The sequence below is a fragment of the Belonocnema kinseyi genome, chromosome 9 (assembly GCF_010883055.1).
Source record: "Belonocnema kinseyi isolate 2016_QV_RU_SX_M_011 chromosome 9, B_treatae_v1, whole genome shotgun sequence".
Classification (NCBI taxonomy): Eukaryota; Metazoa; Arthropoda; class Insecta; order Hymenoptera; family Cynipidae; genus Belonocnema; species Belonocnema kinseyi.
In genome coordinates this window covers 72,337,015-72,345,863 of record NC_046665.1, presented here as the reverse complement: position 1 = coordinate 72,345,863, position 8,849 = coordinate 72,337,015, and the positions used below count along the sequence as shown (strand labels likewise).

The 8,849-nt window shown below is 32.0% G+C and overlaps 1 protein-coding gene across 1 annotated transcript in view; it reads left to right on the top strand.

The window, feature by feature from the left end:
- The window catches only part of LOC117179965 (elongation of very long chain fatty acids protein 1-like), an 84,417-nt gene that overhangs the window by 74,257 nt on the left and 1,311 nt on the right, over positions 1 to 8,849 (top strand). The gene's annotated exons all lie outside the window — the stretch shown is intronic.

Below are 8,849 nucleotides of genomic sequence, written 5' to 3'. Positions count from 1 at the left end.
GTTTGATCAAAACTCGAAACTCAGATTTTTCCATATTAAAAAAACTCTGAGGTTAGTCGCTTCTCAGTGCTGTAACTTGTAAATGCGTAAACATAAATGGCTAAAGTTTTGACAGGCGCCATTTGAAGGATCAAGCTCGACAAAAATGGTTCACATTAGTGAATACTAATGCCATCTCTTAGAATTTTCAGGTACTTATCAGACTGCCTAGTACTTTCAATTATAAAACAGCATACCTGGAAAAAATTATGTACTTTTCACAGATTTAAGAACACTCACTGATGAGGATCACCATTATGTGCCAAAATATTTGAAAAAACTCAATTGTTTCCAATTCACCTGACCCTAAAGCCAACAATGTAAATCATCAATTTCTACAGAGTTTAGTTTTGAGGATCAATACAATCCCCCAGCGATCATCAAGTTATTATTATTGTAAATAATATTCTCTTTTAATAATTTTCGAAAAATGCGTTTTTTTCTTAAATTGTCAGCAGCTTTACCAACGAAAAATTATTACAAAATTTATTTAGAATCACTTCATTAATGAAATCGGGAGCTTATGAAAATTTAATATTCTAATCGAAATTGTTAAAAATCTAACTATATTTACGATTATATTCTCAAACTCGTCAAATTGTCAGGGATTTTGTCGGCCTATTAGCATTTTATTCGAATAATAGGCGTGGAAATAGCAAGGAAATGGGTAAGTTTAGAGACAAAGAGATTAATCTTTATGGGGAACCTAACACCGAGGGCCTGAAGCAACTTCGAATCAAGTGAGGGGTAGTGTCGTTTGGCAGTGGAACGGGAAGGTTCCACAGGTAGCCGTGGAGGAAAAGACGATCGTCCGCATATGTGTTGTATGAATGCACTCTTCTTGCCTCTAAGAATACAAAGTTCTATGGCAAGAGTTATACACTATTAGAAAATAGAAATATATAGATAAAACTAGAAGATAGAAGTGTATGTATGAAGGGTTTCAGAGATTTTTCTTCTAACTAAAGCTGACATTAAATTGCAATTGATAAACAAAATATCAAAACATGAACTAAAAGATTATTAATAGTAAATCATTTGTTAATAAAAGTTGTATTCAAAAACGCTTTTGGTACCAACTTTCATAAAAATCCAGAAATTTAATGAATTTCTTAAAAGCTTTTTCGGGTAATAAAATCTTCAATTCAGCTCGTGCTAACACTACCTGTTTTGAGCTTTCTGCATACCCCCAATTATCATAATCAAATTTTAAGGAGAAATTCATAAATTAAGAAAGTTTTATGAGCGAAAAAACATGTTTCGAAACCAATTACTGTAGGTGATCGTACTGTCTGAGTTGGTGGTTAATTTTATTTCTATTTGCAATATTTTTGCACGTTTACTTTATTCTTATAATTCATAATCTTAACTTCTGCTTAGAAAATAACATATTGAAGCCTTAGGATAGAAAAAAACAGTTATTTGTAAAAAAGTAGAACCTCAGTAATTGGATTCATTCAGCAATTTCAAGCACTCAAAAACTGTCAAGACTGCAAATTAGTCACACAACTTGTTGATGAGAATCACGTTTGTTATTACATTGAACTCATCAAAATATCGTTGGGTATTCAAGCAAATTCCTTTTTAAAAAAAATGCAAAAAATGCTTCAAATATATATAACCACAACAAAAATAATTAACATTATGTTGTACTCTTTGAATATCATTCAAAATTTGATTAAAAACAAAATCTGTAGAATAAAAATATGAAAAATATTGTTAAAATCTCCTACTATGGTTTATAAGAATACAATAATTCTTACTGATAAATTCATTGTTAGTTATAAACTATAAATTGGTACTTTGTGGATTCCTAATTCAACCTATAACTAATTCAGCCTATAACTATTAGATTAAATCAACTGTTTTGAAGCTAAGGGTATGGCATTGTCAGCTATAGTTGAAGTCAGCGCGCAATGCATTTTATATAAATAACTGCATAGCCCCAAAATTTAGGACCTAGTGTTTTTTTCAGCCCTTAAAGAGCCTTTAATTTTGGCATAATTTTGGAAATGATTGCAATTATTGTTTTGGAGTTGTAAGTGTGGCGGTGCCAGCTTCACATGTGAAACCATAACACGCATCATTTAGAAAAGGCTAAAAGGTCTGCGGGGTCGGGCCTAGTGTAGTTCGCCAGCCCTAAATGAATCCTTAATTCCTTCGAAAATTTTCATCAGATTGAATAAATAGTTTCGAAGTTACAGGTGTGGGGGTGCTAGCCTCATGTGAAGTCAGCGCGCAATATGTTTTTTATAAAAAATTTCAGAGACCAAAATTTGGGACAAAGGGTTCTTTCCAGCCACTAATGAGCCCTTAATTTTGGTATGCTTCAGGAATCGATTACAGCAGTGTTTTTGGAGTTACAGATGTGACGGTGCCAGCTTCACGTGTGAAACCATAGCGCGTATCGTTAAAAAACACTAAAAGGACTGTGGGATTGGGCATAGTGGAGATTGCCAGCACTAAATGAGCGTTTATAAAAAGTTACTAGATATAGGAACTTCTCATGATGCGAGATTACAATAAAAATTTCATAAAATCTCGCTGAATGTGAAAAGTTGTTGTGCATTAATTAATTATAACAGAATTCAACAATTTTAATGACCTTTTGTAGCTGCTCGATTGAAATTGAACTGTGAGTGCCCGGATTAGCGGGTTTTGGCTTGGATTGACTGCTGTGATGCGGCCCAGATGCCACTTTACTACCTTCTTTATGAAAAAGGCTTTGAATAATTTTTCTTTTTTCAAGCGAACCGAATTGCTTATAGAGCTCACGTAATTCTTTGTTATCACCCACGAAGTTCGTCGCATTATCATAGGATGCAGATTCAGATTTTCCTCTACGAGAAAAGAATATTTTGAAACGGGCCAAAAAGGCCTCCAAAAACAAATTACTTGGAAGTTATAAATTAACATACTTTGGTGGCTGGAAATACAAAAACACGGACTTATATTTTGACTTTCATTCGATTAAGTTGGCAACTTTTCTAATAAAAAAAGGACCATAATAATCTGCAACCACGTTCGTGAATGCAACACCTTGGATTTCTGGAAGGACAAAACTACCACATGAAAAATTCCACTTCCAAAGTTGTTGCATCGCAATTTTTATTGGTATATTAACGATAAAAAGAATGGAATCAGTAGCATCATTCCAATGGATCCCAAAGGCCTTAATATTTTTGAAAGAATACAAAGATATGAATGACATGGACTGAATTTCCAAGATGGAGACGGACATTCTGTTCCGTCTTCACAATTTTCTTTTATTTGAAAAATCTTGATATTATCACAGTATAATCAATAGTTATAAATTATTTTTCTAACTAATTTACAGTATCATAATCAGATTTTTAGTTACAAGATTTCACATGATTTTTAAATTTATGGAACTCACATATCAATACTAACTAGTGAAATTATAAATTGAATTTTTAAGAACAACATGTGATCTTGATTCTCTACATTTTATTATACTGATCAAATTTGTTTACACAAAAGAAAAAAATTTATATAAGATCTGATGAGGGAAACCAGCTGGTTTTCGAAGCGTTATCCATAATTTTTAAATTTATGAATAAGTTACTATATTGGAAGTAGTCGTTTTTATAAGGTCCTTTTTTATCTTTTGAAAGATATAAACGCCTTAAAATCTGTTTCTAAAGCATTTTTTATAAATTATCGATCGTGGAATGCCCATTTTATGAGGTTAAATCCTCCTCTTTTGAGTAGACTTCTCAAGTCATTTCTGAGATTAATTGCTTCTTGAAACGATGCTGCTCCATTGAGCTAATCATCTACGTCAAACTCTCTTTTTTTAATACTGGAAGCAGTTTAAAACGTCTTGCATTCGTTTCCACCCCACTGGTAAAGGGCGAAAATCGTGAGAAAGGAAATGTAAGAGCTTCTAAAGGTCACGGTATTCAAAGAGTAGATTATGATTGACTCGTCATGACACATACGCCATAAGATTTCTCGAAAATTCATATCTTCTTTTGAAATTTAAATCTGCCTGTGAATCTATTCGATGTCGGCAATGACTGCATACATAAAAAATAAAAAATACTTTACAATGGAAAAGGAATCCTCTTGAATCGTAGAACCGATTCTCAGTGAGTCATTTAAAAGATTTTTTGTCTTTGTCCTTGCAGATCAGAATTGCATGGGGTTCAGAATACTGAAAAGCAGTGCTTTTTGAATTTACAAAATATCCTATTCGGCGGTGAAATGAAAGTTTGAGAACATATCAACCTGTTTTCTCACGTTAAACTTTAGCCTTGCAATGTTCTTCGCAAGCTATCTCATCGTTTTATCGAACGTGGTTTCTCTGATGTGTCTATTATAAATTCTAGAGTTGTTTTGTTGCAAGATTGAACATTCTTCGAGCTATTCTTAAAATAGTGATTTTTAGGAGATTGAGTTCGTTTTTGAGCTGAAATTTTATTTTGTATAGATTTCGATCCTTGAATAAGCTCACGATATTCGAGAAGTACAATCCGGTCTTTAAAAAAAGTTACCTCTGTTTCTGGTGGACATTTCTCTCATTTTTCTTGCGTGTAATTTCTCAGTTTTTCTATCCCCATAAAATCGATAAGTGTATCCTAATGTTTAGTTTACTGTGAAAGTTACTTGAGTGCTTCTACTTATTTTTAAACATGTTCGAATAAATTAAGGTTAAAAAACTCCTTTGGAATTTGTTGAATTTCTAACAAAGACCATCCGTAACTCAATTAAAACTTTTCCATTACCGTTCTAAATTTTAATGGGTTTTCCCGTGACTACTTAAATTTTCATTTTTCGTTTTCATCATGAAAAACGGATTTAAACGATTCGTGAAAATTGAACTACGTATCGTAGGTGCGATGCAAAGCCGGCGTTTGGACTTTTGTCCGTTCAAAATGCGAGGATGGTTAAAAAGAATGTTCGTGCAATGAACGGAGATTTATATGCACTTTTGACTATATTTTTCGTTAGTGGTCGCGAGATCATCTATTTCATGTGGAATTAAGTTACATTTTTCCCAAAAAGTGATATGTTTTGTTTGAAAATAATTTTAATGATTTCCTGGTATTTTAATGGATTTTTAACAATTTTAAAGGTGTTAGGGTATTTTAGAACGTTGCCACAAATTTTTAAAACATAAAGAAGTTCGTTTAAATATTGCTGATATTACCCAACATTTCAAGAAATTGATAGATTATAATATATGTATTATAAATATTTCTAAGTATTCACATAAGTTTCACGGAGTATAATACAATTTTATGTAACTTAATGAGATTAAAAATCGATTTCATCATATTTTAAAAAATCATTCAAGAAGTTTTTTAATATTTCCTGGTATTTCCTGAAGTTCAAAATAATTTCAAAAATTTTTGGGTTTTTAAAAAAATATCTAAAAAAAAGAATAATTTTTTCTAATTTTCGAAATACATACTTCCTAAATAATCATTTAACATTTTTTACGACTTTTTGCATGAAAAGGGATATAGATATTAAATTTTTATTTACAAATAGAAAAACCCGGGAAATAATCGGAAATTTTTAAGGGCATGTGATACTATACATGTGATGCTATAAAATATCATAACGGACATCCTCGGACTCTTTTTTGAGGGATATAACAAAAAAAAATTATTGTGCTAAATAAAAATTTTATGCATTTGTATTATTTTGAGGTTACGTAGTTTTTCATTTCTGCCTTGTCGATCGCACAGGAGAACGCACAGGAGAATTGTAACATACATAACCTGCAAATGTACACACGTTGTTAGCAATATCAAGAAATTTTTTGAAAAAAAAACACAAATAAAGTGTGCGGGGACGTCCATTATCATGTGCGCTATCATTTCCCAAATTTTTAAGACAAAATATTGACTATTCTAGAAAAAAGCCGTCGGAACCTAAAACTGGTAAAATCGATACTAATTCCTAAGCGCTATGCAAATTAATCAGATTTTGTTAAATTAAAACTTTTTAAAATTAAACCAAACAAAATTGTGTGGGGACGTTCGTTAGCATGATCGCTATGATGTCGCAAATTTTTAAGACAAAATATTGATTATTGAATAAAAATAGCCCTCCGAACCTAAAACTGGTGAAATCGACAATTTCCTAAGTATCACATGCCCTTAAGGTGTAAAGGAGTAGACGCCCCTTCTTCATTTCCTTCTTCATCGTTTCATGTAATTCTAACGGCCCTTTGGGGTTATTGCCGCAAAGCGTGATAAATCCCTAATACTTTTTTTTTACTGCAGTACATCTGCTACTTTTATTTTCGAAAACATTGTAGATGTGCATGCCGTGAGTGCGAAAGAACTTGAGTCTGATAAGAAATTAGCATTTTCCTTAAGTTTTACTTAGGACAAGAGTACTCGCTTAGCCAAGTCACGCAATAATCTTCGATAACGGAAGTCGTTGGCAATATGCTTCCTTTTCGAGGTACAGAATACCATCATGCTGTTGTAAAGTATAATAATTACTTTTGAAATATGTTGCTGGGATAATTATTAGTATGGAAATTTAATTGGAGTTATTCTTCGTGACTTGAATTTATTTTGATACAGATAAAGGGAGAGCTTAATTTTCAATTATACGAAGTATGCAGATACAGTGTCATAGAAAAGTTGTTTTTTCATTTCCCTGAAATTTATTTATGTATTAGGAGAAAAATGTTCAATTCGCTGGGATTTTTTCTACAAAAAAAGTATACGTTGCAGAGAAATATTTTATCGGGGAAACAGAAAATTACATTCCAGTAAAAGTTCACGCTTTCATGAGAACTTTTTACGAGAGTTTAATGGAGTAGGGTACATTCTTTTTTTAATTTTTTAAAAATTTTCTCCCGGAAATGCTCTGGTCTTACTCAGATAACTTCTCCTACGATAAAACATATTAGTAAATCACAATTTGACCAACGTTCGAAGTAAAAAGGTTGGAACACAATTCCCGTCTTTAATTAAAGAATCCTTTGGGAATTTTTATTTTCGGTAATATCGACGGAACGATTTATCGGATTACGTGCTCGTTTAATTTCGCGCAGTGCTTTTGTGTACTGTATAAAGACAGTGATAGGTTAAATAGAATGATGAAGGGGAGCTAGAGGACAAAAATAAAATGATGCTATTATACAGAAATGAGACGCATATTCTGCAATTAAACGAGATTTTCTCGCATGTGTCGCACTCTATTTTTTTCATATTTGATATTTCTTCCTTTTTTATAACCTAACTGACCTACGTGGCAAATTTCAAAATTTAATTTACCAGAAGTAATTGGCCTATTTGTTACAATAGTAAATTTTGAAAAGCAATTATAAGTAACATTAGTTTTTATTATAAAATTTTATTTCCCACGGTAAAATTAATTTTTCTTTAAAAATTTCACATTTTTGTCGGACTAAAATTTTATATTTCTACTTGTTTCGTTGGACCTTCTAATGATTACACCGGCACACAAAAAAGCGGTCTGTCCGACATACTACACTAGCATATCTACATGTTTTTGGGGTTGATGAATTCGAATCCGGTGTCCAAATAACCAAGTTGGCTCGTATTTAAAAAAAACGAAAAAATAGACGTAAAATCGACAAAAACAGCGATTCTTCAGGTATATTTTTGCAAAAAAAAATATATTTTCTCGCCCAGTAGACTTGACCAACATATTTATATGTCTTTTGGGTCGCTGAATTCAAATCTGAGGCCCAAATAACTAATTTGGCTCATAGTTTTTCGAAAATCGCAAAAATAGACGTAAAATCGGCGAATACAACGATTTTTCTTGTATAATTTTGTAACAAAACAATTTTTCATGTGCGCTGGTCTAAATCAGAATATCCTTATGTTTTTGGAATCGCAGAATATGAATCAGAGGTCAAAGTAACCCAGTTGTCTCATTTTTAATCGAAAAATGTAAAAATAGAGGTAAAATCGACGAATATGCAAGAAAAACCGCTGTTTTCGTCGATTTTACCTCTACTTTTTCATTTTTCGATCAAATATGAGCCAACTGGGTTATTTTGACTCCGGATTCGGATTCAGCGACTCCAAAAACATAAGGATATGCTGATTTAGACCACCGCGCATGAAAAAATTTTTTGTTGCAAAAGTGTGCAAGAAAAATCGCTGTATTCGCCGATTTTACGTATATTTTTCCGATTTTTGAAAAAGCATAAGCCAAATTAATTATTTGGTCCTCAGATTCAAATTCGGCGACCCAAAAGACATATAAATATGTTAGTTAAGTCCACCCGGCGAGAAAAAAATTTTTTTTTTGCAAAAATATACCTGAAAAGTCGCTGTTTTTGTCGATTTTACGTCTTTTTTTTCGTTTCTCAGAAAAATACGAGCCAACTTAGTTATTTGGACACGATATTCGAATTCAGCGACCCCAAAAGCATATAGATATGCTAGTGTTGTCTGTTGGACAGACCACTTTTTTGCGTGCCTGTGTCATCGATATTAAATAAGTTTCTACCAATTAATTTTAATCACTAGGATACTAAAATTAATATGGCACCAGAAAGTACTTTAAGGTAATATGTATACGTTATGTCTAGCAACTACTGTTTTTTCTACTGCTACTTGTTTTTTGGCTTCCCTCAAATCAATTTTCTACGTGTAATTGTTTTAGGTCTAACAAAACTATTTTATTTACCGTTCCATAAGGAAAAAAATTACTATCGTAAATTTTTTAGCTACTTCCGTCTATTAAAAAAATATATCATAACAAAATATGTGCTAGAGAACTATATACTTAAGAACATAACGAACGCTTATTTCTTCTATATACACTGACACACAAACACACAC